Source organism: Epinephelus moara, chromosome 22, assembly GCF_006386435.1.
Source record: "Epinephelus moara isolate mb chromosome 22, YSFRI_EMoa_1.0, whole genome shotgun sequence".
Lineage (NCBI taxonomy): Eukaryota > Metazoa > Chordata > Actinopteri > Perciformes > Serranidae > Epinephelus > Epinephelus moara.
The window spans coordinates 11,518,305-11,530,739 of NC_065527.1; positions in this window are offsets into that span (position 1 = coordinate 11,518,305).

The following is a 12,435-nucleotide window of genomic DNA, read 5'->3' on the forward strand; positions in this document are numbered from 1 at the left end:
GCATCCTCCCATGACCCTCTACCACTGTGCCAAATTTCACATGGATTGACCAAGTCAGTGAGGAGAAAAACATGGAACAGACACCCAGACAGACAGAGTTTTCATCATTATATGGTAGGATTCAGTTAATTAATATTTATACATTTATTTGTCACATTTTGTTTACAAAGTAAGGAAAGTAATATTTAGGTCGAGCCTGATGTTGCCTTACTCATAAAAGAACGATCCCAGTCACTGCCACACATTGAGGCGTACAGCTCATCGAATAAACACTGGTACCAGATGGGTACTCAGTTTCGGCCAATACCCAAAGCTCAGGTAAACGTGTCATATTGGGACTGAAAATGTCGGATCAGAGCACCCCCTAACATCTAAATATGTCATTTTCTGGTGGTGCAACCCTACCAGCTGCATTAATTCCACTAGAGTCAAAAGCTTAGATTGCAGTTACCATTACAGCTGCTCTGCCAAGATAGTTAGCCAAAGTTTTAGCAGTATCATTAGGTGTTTCTTGTTATTGTTTTTCTCCCCACCATGATTTGATTGAGCTACCGCCTCATTTTATAATGTGGAACAACAAACTGAATTACCAAGAAGCTGATTCAAAATGGATATTTTTCAATTACAGGAACAGCTGGGGGGAAAAAAACAAGATTAGCCTCTGCTAAAGCTAAATTTCTCTTCTCCCCAGCTAGCTTTGACTTGGCATGGCTCTCTAGTCTTGTATTAAAATGCTACAACTAGCAAGTGAGACATATGCAGCCAGTGAGACGGATAGAAAACAAAACATATATCACACTTTATCATTTATGTATCTAAGTGTAATGAGACATGGTGGGAAATGGAGGATAGCAAATTCCTGCCTTGCTGAGAGGGAGCATTTTTGGCTGTGCTAAGTCTTCCATCCTCTGGTTCACAGTGAAGCTAACGGAGAATGATGATCCTCGATGTGAAATTTTTTAATGACATGCTGAAACAAAACTGTCCACAAAACATCTGAGTAAGACTTTGACACAGCATCCAGGCAATGCACAGATTACACTCAGACGTGTGCACATACAGCGATAATCTTACAATCTGACACAAACACAAATACAGGACCATCCTGAGTGGATCTCGCTGAACTCTGTGGAACATTATGTCCCGGTGAATTATAGTTTTAATGCTTCATCCGTTCCCATTAGGTAATCCATCACACTGGGGCTCACTTAGTCATGAAGCAGTTTCATCACACGGATGGGGTGAGGGAGGACGGGGAGACATGAATGACAGAGATAGAGCAAAGAGTTGAGAGAGGAATGGAAGGAACTGGTGAAGAAAATGGGCAAAAAAAAAAAAAGTGGTTGTAAACGAAGGAATTAAAGAGAGGGAGAGAGCTGGTGAGAGAGAGATGTTGATATGACTCAGAGGGAGATAAAATGTGTGGATAAAATGGAGGAGCAACAGCAGCAGTGGAGAGACAGGCCAGAGAGAGGAGTCATTTAGACAGATTGATGGTGATGAGGGAGGGCTCGAGATCCCTCCAATACTGATAACCACTCACGGCTGCTCCGACTGAAGCAAAGGGGGCCGCGTGTGGTTCTGCGTGTCTGTTTTTGTTTTTTCTCATTTAGTCATTGCATGGTCCCTTGCCACAGTAGCAGCTCCGGAAAAGTGGCCTTGACATCAGGTGGGATCCAAACAATATTAAAACACAACATTGGCCTGTTTAGACTTGCATGAACTAAAACACCAATTTCAGCACTACCTCTGAATTCAATTCTCGAGTCCCAGGTTGTTTAAGAGTCAGTTTGTGTTTGGTGGAAGGTAAAGAAAAAAGAGAACTGCTGCGAGGACAAAATGTCCTACAGGTGCAAGCAGTCGTGGGCTGAAAAACACAATCACACACACATAAATGTGTCTCATAATATAAGCTCATTATCATGACTTGTGCCATGAAACTGTCCCTGGCCCCTCTATCAAACATGTTATTAACCTTTTTGTAGTTTATCAGCGCTGATTGAATATTGATTTGCATAAGCCTTTATGACTGCATGCCTCCATCATATAAAGCTATTTTTGTTCCACAACCAATTATGGTTTTGTAAGATCAGGAAACATACAAAATCCTCGCAGTGAATGTGGATTTGCAGCTGTTAACTCACAAAACAGCCTTGATAGTAGACCTTGTAATTGTCTTGTTTGAAGAAGAGTACATCTCTCAGAATTGTTTTTCCCTACCTGGAAATCAAGTGCAGAAGAAAATTGCCCCTTGTGTCTCAATTTTATCTTTGTTCCAGCTTCTTTTCACAATTTTTGGCTGGATTGTGCCGTGCAAGGCCAACCCGAAAAACACAAAAATCTGTCTGTGAGTGATGAAATAACACCACTGGTCGAAGTGTGTGATGATGTGAGGGTTGGCGTTTCCTCATTGGCTGTTGCTCTTTTGGAATAAATAGGTGCTGACAGAGCCGTGGACACGAATAGTCCTGTATTACCGTATTAATGCTTAGCTTAATGCTTCATCCACCGCTCTTGTCACAGCATAAGGGATTATGTCCACCAAAGTGTTTTTTTTTTTCTTAGGCTGGCGGTTTTTTGTAATGCTTTGTTATGGGTGTGCCACGGATTTACGCCACGCTACAAACGCTGTCAATGCGACGATGTGCTATGGGTGAATTTTGGGCTTAAAGGTGCTGGTTGGACGTTTCTTGTCTGAGCTCTGAGTGTTGAAAAATATTCAACTTCGGTCAAAAACGTTGCACTTGTCATGGTCACTTCGGCCATTCAGTCACAGTGGAGAAGTGTACAGATGCTGGACAACAATGGAGGAGAAATCTGTTAATATACTGTGTATATATAGACCTATAGTCCATCCTTCGTCCATCCTCTCTCCCTGCATGCTTCAGCCTTCCTCTCATCCAGAGCAAGTACTTTACCTTGTGCCGGCATGTTTACTTCCATAGATATTCGGTATCATAGCAGCCAGACACAACTATCTTGATGAAAAGTTCTGCACCTCCAAAGCGCTCTCAAATGCTCCCAGCTGGGTGTTTCCTGAGGAGCGCCTGACGTTTTCATCTGGAAAAAAACATTCTTTGGTAGGCACGGGCCTAAGAAAACACATCGCTATGATCCGATGAGTAATAACTAGGGATGTCCCGATCCAGCTTTTTCACTTCCAATCCGATACCGATATTACAGCCTTGAGTTTTGGCCGATACCGATATCAATCCGATCCAAGCACGTATTATACATATTCACTTATTTTGTTGTCAGTCATGTTAGAAAAGGTTTGATCAAGCGATATTACTCTAACAAGAACAACTACTTAATCAGGTTAGTTAGCATGATCCACAACAGTTGGTATGAGAAACTGACCTGTTTATTGTTAACAGGGTTAAATAAACAGACTTTAACTTGAACATTAACATTAAATAAAAAATATAGCTGGTTTGCTTTGGCTGCTTTGGCCCCTTAATAAATAGAAAATGAATCGACACAAGAAATCTTTAAAATGTCTAACATTGAAATTAAAATAGCAGCAAGACTCCACACACTTGTGCTTTGGCCCCCTAATAAATAAAAAATAGATTAACACCACAAGACATTGTTGACATTTAACAAACAATGCAGCCTTTCCTTTTCAGTTATTTTAGTAGTGTCAGTGCCAGCCTGGTGCTGCTGTTTCCTGTGTGTCTGCATGCTGGCCTGGTGGATTGATAGTAAGTGCTGGAGCGGATCACTGGAATGGACTGCTTGAATCAGAGAGTGCTGTGCTGGCCGGAATACCTGGATCGGATTCCATGAAAAACTGGATCGGAGTTCTTGGATCGGCATTTTTCCATGCAGTCCGATCCGATGCCGATGCACGTTTTTTGCTAATATCAGCGGCCGATACCGATCCAAATATCGGATCGGGACATCCCTAGTAATAACTCATTTTCTGTAATCACTGTAACGTTAGCATCACAGCATGGTGGAACTAGCAAGGTAGCAAGCAAATTTGCCAGACATGGTCGAAATGGCAGTTTTGGATGAAGGAGAAAGAGTATCACCTCATAAGTGTGTTTGGGAAACAGCCATGTCTGTATGACACAGGCCAAAATTTATAAGAACATTAGTGACTATTACTGTATGTGTTACAGTGTCAGAACAGGTGTCGTCACCGTTATGAAGAAAAAGAAATTGAAATTGAAGTAAAAATTAGGCAATATCGAAACAGTAACAAAAGTCTCCTTCTGGAAATCTGCGCCAACAGGACATTTTAAAAGCTATCATTATCGGCGAAACTTGGCACCGATAGCGGCCACTGGCTGCACAGCCTCCACCAGTCATGCAGGGACTTGGTCTACATCCCCGACCAGAGCTAAGGAGGCAGGGTTGTGTTAGATCAAGTAAAAAGGAGCCTGATCAGTGAGTACAGCTCCAGAGAAAGCGCTGCTGTGTGAGTGTGTTTTTCATGCTAAAATATTTTTACTTGAGTTTCTGGGTATATGCCACCACTACCTGTTTCAAATTAAAAGCCCTTGTTTCAAATTAAAAGCCCTCTAGCGTTTTGTGCATGGTCCAGACAAATTCTAGGTTTTGACCCAGTCTTGTCAAATTTAGAAAGCCTGTTTTGTTACACAAATTTTGACTGGTGTTACATCTGTAATGCAGCTCAGGGTGATGTTTGAATACAAATAATACAGAAACTATTCTGTGTCCTGCATGCCAGGCCACCCAGCTCTTTATATGGAGGAAGTATCAAGTCAGATGGAGGTGTTAAAGTAAAAAGTTGTCAGCAATATGGATCACTGGCCACAGAAGGTTTCAATCAAGCACGCAGTATGAGAGGGAAAAGGTATGGCAGCTCTCACCAAAATGTCAGTGACAAATGTGCACTGCGAGAGCTTTGAAGGTTGCATGTTATTGGGAGAAGAGGGAGGAATGACAAGGAGTGAAAGAGTGGAAGATAAAGAGATGGATGAAGCTGGACAGGGGACAGAAAATGGTCACGGGGAATGGTCAGAGATAACGCAAATGAAGACAAGTAAGAATGGAGACAGAGTTCACAGAGTCCAATGAAGGCAGAAGTTGGTGGGGGTATAAGAGGACATGGAGCCATAGGTTGGGGTTTTCTTATCGTGCAAGATCAGCCTGAGGGATGGGATGAGAATCCTCCACAGTGGAGTCTGGACGAGGAGAGGAGGAGGCAGAGGAGGAGGAGGAGGAGGAGGAGGAGGAGGAGATGATGGGAATGTTACAGCTGGTCTGTTTCATAGAAACCTTGAAAAGAGAGGAGATGCAGCGAGCCATAAGCCCAACAGAGAAACATCCAACACCATTCTCAAAATTATAAACAACCTCTTGTTGTCCTTATTTTCTTTACGATGTGGTGTGGTCATGTGACGTTAGAGAAAGGACGTAGTTACTATCGCGCCTGAAATAATCCATTGCTCAGTTTGTTGCAAGCACATTCAAGCTTCCACGACCCTACACCACAGCAAAAGTCAGCACTACAACTAAAATTCTGCTTGACACTACACTGGTTGTGGAGCATCTGGTGTTACTCAAGAGCCTGAATGTGACTGTGTGCGTGTTTTTGGGGGAATGTTGGTTATTAACTGGTTTTAATGCTTTCTACTAAGAAATTAAATGTCAGACAATGTCAGCATGGGATCTGTAGAACACTAAAAGTCTCAAGGGGAATTTGTGGTGGTTTTAACCAGGTGCGTCTGTAAATGTGTGTGGATAGGTGCCTTTAAGTTTTATACATATTTTATTATTGAGTGTGATGGTTTCCAACTGTGCCCTATTTGTCAGTCGTGCTTTATATCATACATTACAGAGTAATCATTTCTAATTTTTAAGTTGGGCCAAACACACAAGAGTAGTTGTAGCAGGTCCAGAGGACTAAACCAGAACCTTCTGTCCTTATCCTGGCCTCATGGAGACTGTAGGCCGTTGGCAGGCTTGACTTCCATGTCTGCACCCATGTGGGCGGCCAGTTTATTTGATCTTTTCCTAATGGTTTCAGGCAGATAACGAAAACAGAGTCAAAATAAACTTCACGTGGAAAAGAAACAATGCTGACATATTCAGTGTCATATGGCCCAAACTGGCAAAGTGTAAAACACGTTCACTGAATTAGATATGTAAAATCTGTGTTCTTATTGGCTTTGTGTTCTGCCTTTGTTTCAGGACTTCTGTGGACAGTCTGCCTTTCATCAGTATCATAGATGACGATAAGCAGAGATTGTTTTTGTTCAAGTTTGTACTTTTATTTTATGTTATGATGTACTTAAAAATCTGCCATACTGTTCCCTAAATGTGTACAGTCCAACTTAACCGTTTCTGGCCACTTGGGGGACAACACTGTCTTATCACTTTACAAAACTAATGTGTAGCGAATGTGCTAGCAGACGTGGTGCAACATTATTAATTTAGAGCAATGTAATTCCATTATTCACTTTTTAAGCTCTGTTTTGGTTTCCACAAACTCCTGAAGGAAATATCTGGCTCTGAAGCAGCTAAATGTTCAACTGCGTTCACCAGCTGGCCACTAAAGCTCCGTTTCCACCAAACAATTTCAGTATGGTACCTTTGGAACCAAAAGTAACCCTTCAGACATGGTACCTAGACCCTAGTGTTTCCACCTCAAACAGTACCCTTAAATGTTGGCGGGGTTGTTGTCACTCACTGCTCCGTGCAGCACTCACTGTATTTCCTTATTACCGGTGACACAGATGGAAGTCTGCACCTTGTTTATCGTCCACAGAACGGAGTGGCACAAAGTTCAGAACAAAATAAAACAGGCTGCAGTGAGAGTCTCTCTCCATGGGATATTTAAAAATAGTGGCTTTGTGCATTTAGTCCTTCTCAGGCAAGCTCGGGGGTTAAGTGTTGCTGGAGCCCACAGGAACAACACTCCATGATGCTTTTTTTTTTCTCCAAGTGAGGATTGGGATCAGGGGTCGCGTTAACCGGATATTCTCGGTCATTGACCGGTTTTTTACAACAATGACCGGAAAATCTGAAGGCTGTCGGTCATTTTGACCGGTTGCAATTACCACCCCTGCCCACTTGGCAGCAGAGTGCACAGTCAGTGGTTTAAGTGGCTGCCGTTTTCACAGAGAAAAAGTCATTCATCTGTTTCATGTAGCGTTGTTGACGTAACACCCTGGACACACCGGACGCGGAACCGAAGCACGGCGCCCAGCAGCGGAGGCAGTTTTCAGTCAGCGCCCATGTTAACCTATCTGACTGTCCACACAGGCCGCTGAGCAGAGCGGAGTGCCCGCGGAGTGCCCGCGGAGTGCCCGCGGAGGCAGCGCTTCAGTTCGGCTTCCAGGGAGAAGCCTAATGGCACGGGTGTGTGGATGTCTGTTCATCTTTTCGTTCATGTCCTTATTAATGCACACTTTATAACTTGTTGGATTTATTAAAAACGAATGAATGAAAACTAAATGTCTTTGAATATCTTTATTATCATTCAAAAACAAAAATTAAAATGACCGGTAAAAATAGATTATGACCGGATTTTTATGACCCTGTCGGTCAAAATGACCGGCGACAAAAAAGTCTAGGGCAACGTCTGATTGGGATATGTACCGTCTCGGTCGAAACTATCCACTCATTACTGAAAGTGTATGTCATATAGAAACTAAAGTAATGGTCTGAGCTGTCACATTGAAAGTGAAGCTGTGCTGATTGATTCATGTCGTCAACTCGTGCATTGAGTAACATTACAAGTTAACGTTCCACCTTAAAAGTTGCCGGCAGTCGGCCCAGTGAATTAAGTTACTTTTTTCTCAGATTCCAGCTGCTGCAAGAGGCAGCAAAACATCCTTTCATTTTATAGTTACAGGAATAAAACTCTCCACAGTATGAACAGTGGTTACATGAGCCTAAAACCAGCCACAACTCAGCCCTGAGCAGAGTGACCGTCCTCTATTGACCAATCAGACTGCAGTGTTCACAGCTCCACCTTCTAGTACCAGATCTGTGTGCTACCTAACAGAGGGGGGACCAAAAATGGGGACAGTACGGAACAGTCCATTGGTACCATCCACAACTTTTCACAGTGGAAACTGAAAAAAAGTGTACCGAACTGAACTGAACCGTTATGCTCGGAGGAAGCAGGGCTTAACTTTGCTTGTCTGCTGTTTGGTGCTTGGCAGGAAGTATATACAGTAGTAGGTTTTTTCCTGGCTGTAAATGAGGTTGATAAGGGCAGGCCATAAACGAAACAGGCCGTAAAACCAAAACAATAAGCTAAAAGATGCTAAAATGCCAAGTAGAGCTGAGAGGAAATGAGTCTGGTGGTAATTCTCTGTGAGTTTGTCACTGTAAGCATCCCCTTTCAAATTACACACAGCCATGTGATTCATAGAAAGTTTAAAAATATTGAAGACTGCACCTTTAAAGTTTATATTAAATACAGTTGAGAGAGTCATCACTTGTCTCAGGATATACGTTTTGCGGGCATGTAGATACTGAAACATGCCAGGATTAGATATTTATTGTCAGGTATATATTTCTCTGCCATCTGTTCTGTGTGTCCTCTAATTTCTCTCATGATATACAGGCTTGTATCTGTCACTGCAGGCTTAGGCAGCCAGCTGGATGTTTTTCTGTTATGTGGAGTTTTTTCACTGGTACGTTTGAGCGATTACCTTGACCATCTTGGACTAATTATTCTTAAGTACGTGCATGAGAAAGAGTATATATGCTAGAATATGAATAAGAGCTTGTGCTCACCACTTGTAAAAAATGAATCACGCTCTGCTTTATTCTTTGCTTAATCCCATTCAGAGCTGATGTTGGGATGTCACAGCAGGCGTAAGATTTAATTACAGTTCTCTTTAACAGTTTAAATGTGGCATTGTTAACAATCCATTTGTGCGTGCCATCCTGGTGTAGTGCAGTAATTATGATACATCTTTTCTGTTTGACAACTTTGTCTTTTGTAACTAATGCAGAAATTGACTCTTGAGTTTATCATCTATTTTCCTGATCCTCAGGCGTGTTATATGAGACCGATACAGCACGGATAAAATTAGAGAGCTTTGTTTCCTAAGAGTTTCCATCTAAAATCTAATTTATTTCCTATTTATTTGTGTGTTTTAATAGTGCGGTAATATCCACACACACACAAGCACGCCTAAGAACATACTCACAGCAGTCCGTCTCTGACCCCTGTGAACAGCATGCAACAGGATCTACGACAGAGAGAGGAAGAGGAAATCATTCTCTGACATGTTTGGCTCTTCTATTTATTTCTCTTCCTCCTCCGTCTTTGATAAAATATGCAAATATGCATTTTTTTAATCTCATCAGCTGTCAGACTGTGACTTACCAATCTTCTGTTTGGTGCCGGGCAGGTACTGCAAAGTGAGTTTTCAGAGCTATTTAACCGAAAACAGCTGGAAATTAGGTTGATGTGGGCTGTGAGACGGAACCAAAAACCAGTAAATTTTGTGCCATAAAACATAACGGTGAGCTAAAAGATTCTTCCCAGCTGGCTGCAAATGTCTTTAAATGTTCATGTGTGGTTGAATTTAGGTTCAGACATCTGGTGACCAAAATTCAATCTAAGGACAACAACGTCAATTTGACTTAAATACTGACGTTGATATTAAGTAATCAAAATCCTGCGTGCTCTGAACGTCTCATGACATCATCTTGACGAATAATAATAAGAATGATAATACATTGTATTTATAAAGTGCTTTTCGAGGTACTCAAAGACACTTTCTATTGGTTAAAAATGATGACAAAACAGATGACAATAAAAAATGCTTGGTCCTGAGTGGTGGAGTCAGGAGGTTGGCATCTGAAGAGTGGAGGCTGCAGGAAGGAGTGTGGCGGCGGAGCAGGTCAGTGAGGTCGGAGGGGGCCTGGTTATGGAGGGCTTTATGAGTGAGGAGACGGACTTTGAATTGGATGTGTTGTGGAACAGGGAGCCAGTGGAGGTTCTGAAGGACAGAGGTGATGTGATCGCGGGGTCGGGAATGGGTGAGCAAACGGGCAGTTCTGGATGTATTGGAGATTATTTAGGAGTTTGGATGGTGTACCCTAAAGAATGCTGTTGCAGTAGTCAATTCTGAATGCGATGAAGGCATGGATGAGTTTCAGCAGCAGAGGGGGAGAGTGATGGGCGGAGACGAGCTATGTTTTTTAGGTGGAAGAGGGCAGTACTGGTGATGTGATTGACATGTTTTTCGAATGAGAGATTGTTGTCGAAAATGACTCAGAGGTTGCAGATGTGTGGGAAATAACAACATTTAATGGTAAAGTAAAGTATGGAGACCAAAACCCTATATCTGCAAACGTTATAATGTTAAAGGAGTAGTCTGGTATTTTGCACTTTGAGCCCCATGTCTGGGTTGTTAATGATGAAATAGAGTTGTTAAGACCAAAATAGTGACGATTGCTCATTTTTGGAGAATATGGCTTTCCCCTGCCTGGCTTAACACTGCTGCCTATGGCCATGTGTGAACCTGTCCTAAAACCACCCTAAACGTTCGTTTTCAAAGCCATGAAACTCACCGAGTGGTCACTGGTGTTTGTTGATGTTCTGACATAACATCTAGTTTACATAACATCTGTAAACTTGGTTTGACCCTGAAGCGTTATACACTCCAGCCCACGCTACGATTTATATCTTGATATTCTCCTTTAATGTACACACAATGTGAAATTCTAACATCATGAGACATTTGAAAAACCATCAACTTGACTTTCATTTTGACTAAAATGTAACATCTGTCTGACATAAGAGTTCAATGTCGTTCTGATGTCATATGAAACCCAGTGCAAGCTCGGGATGCTTTAAAAATATTGATTAGTTTTGCAGCTTTGAGTAATACATAAATAAGTATGGCATGTTCAATTTTAGAAGCAGCCGCATTTCAAAATCATTTTTAAAGCTAATGGAACATATCTGCCCTCACTTTGCTTCTTGTCTTGCTCTCACTTGCTGTTTCCCTAAGTTATCTGTGCATTTATTGTATTTCTAATGTCTTTTAGCTGCATGTGCTTTTTGGTGTGTGCATGCGTGTGTGTATGAGACAGGGACAGAGAAACTGAATATCAAGTGAAAGGTGCACTTGTGAAAACATGTCAGCTGGCTGTATGAAGACCTCCTCGGTGCCTAAATGCAGGAAATGGGTTTGATTACAGCAAACCTGCATGAAATTGTCCTGCCTCCTGTTATGTCACGGCACCACTTCACCACAGCACCATCACATTCATCGTCATACACACAGCAAGTAATTCATGACATCATTTAAACAGCTTTGAAGAATAGTGCTGACGATAAAGACGACACATGTCAAATGCCATCTTAACATCAGCTCTTTGGGATGAGATCCAGCAGGACAGCGCCCCCCGTCTGTCTCACATACACATATTTGAAGCTGAGCAGATCCAGCTGAATCCTGGTATGTGCCTTTTAAGTCACTCATCTGGATCATCCAGGGGGCACAGAGCTGGACTGTTCATGACCATTGTTGGCTTGTCTTGGCTCATTTTGGGTTCAGGGCTTTTTGAGACAATATTGGCCAGTATTCCACTGTAGATTTATTTCGATTTATTTTGCATTGCCTCAATGCAACAACAGTTTCTGTGCTGCATGGTTGTCAGACTAATACAACATTTTTCACTCATTTTTCTGAAGGAGGGAACCGCAGGTCCAAAACGCCCCCCAGCTTATTCTTGTTCTTGGCTGGGTGTAGAAAACGGTGCAGACGGCAATCAGCAGGGTGTTAGTGCTTCGTTATGCTTGAGCAGGGCAGAGGGGAGTTAAGGTTAGCTTTATGTTACTGAGCCTGGCTTCTTTTCCAAGAGAGTGACAGCACATTGTAAGGAACAGAAAATATCTGATACTTTAATTCACATTGCAAGGAGATGTGAACTGAAAGAATAGTAGGCATGAAGGACCCTGAAAGAATAGCCATGAAAGTATGGGAGGCATCTACAAGGGCAAGAAACTTCTTCAAAAGAAAAGAGACATTCCTCAAACTTAAACTAATGTAAAAAATGTGCTATGACAAGAAGACTCTTAATGCAAGTGCAAGAATACAAATTCAACGTTTTTGTCAAACTTTGTATGATTAATAATTGCTTTCATATCTGAGTGATTCTATTAATGTTGTGATTTTTGTGCCCTTGTCAAAAATCAGAAAAACAGAACAGCAATTCTTATTTTTTATTTTTGTCACACTCACTTGACACCAAAACAAACATACAAAGAATTAAATAATAGATCTGACATTATTATTATTATTACATAAAAGGTGGCATTTTATGTGTATTTTTGCTGTATTTGAATCAAGAATGTGTTTATTGACTGTCATTTCCAAACAGCCTCATATTCATTGCAGCTGCATGATATAAGGAAATATGCAAAATATGACAACATTGTTGAATATCAGGATAATGATATTACTTGCACTAATAAACAGATAT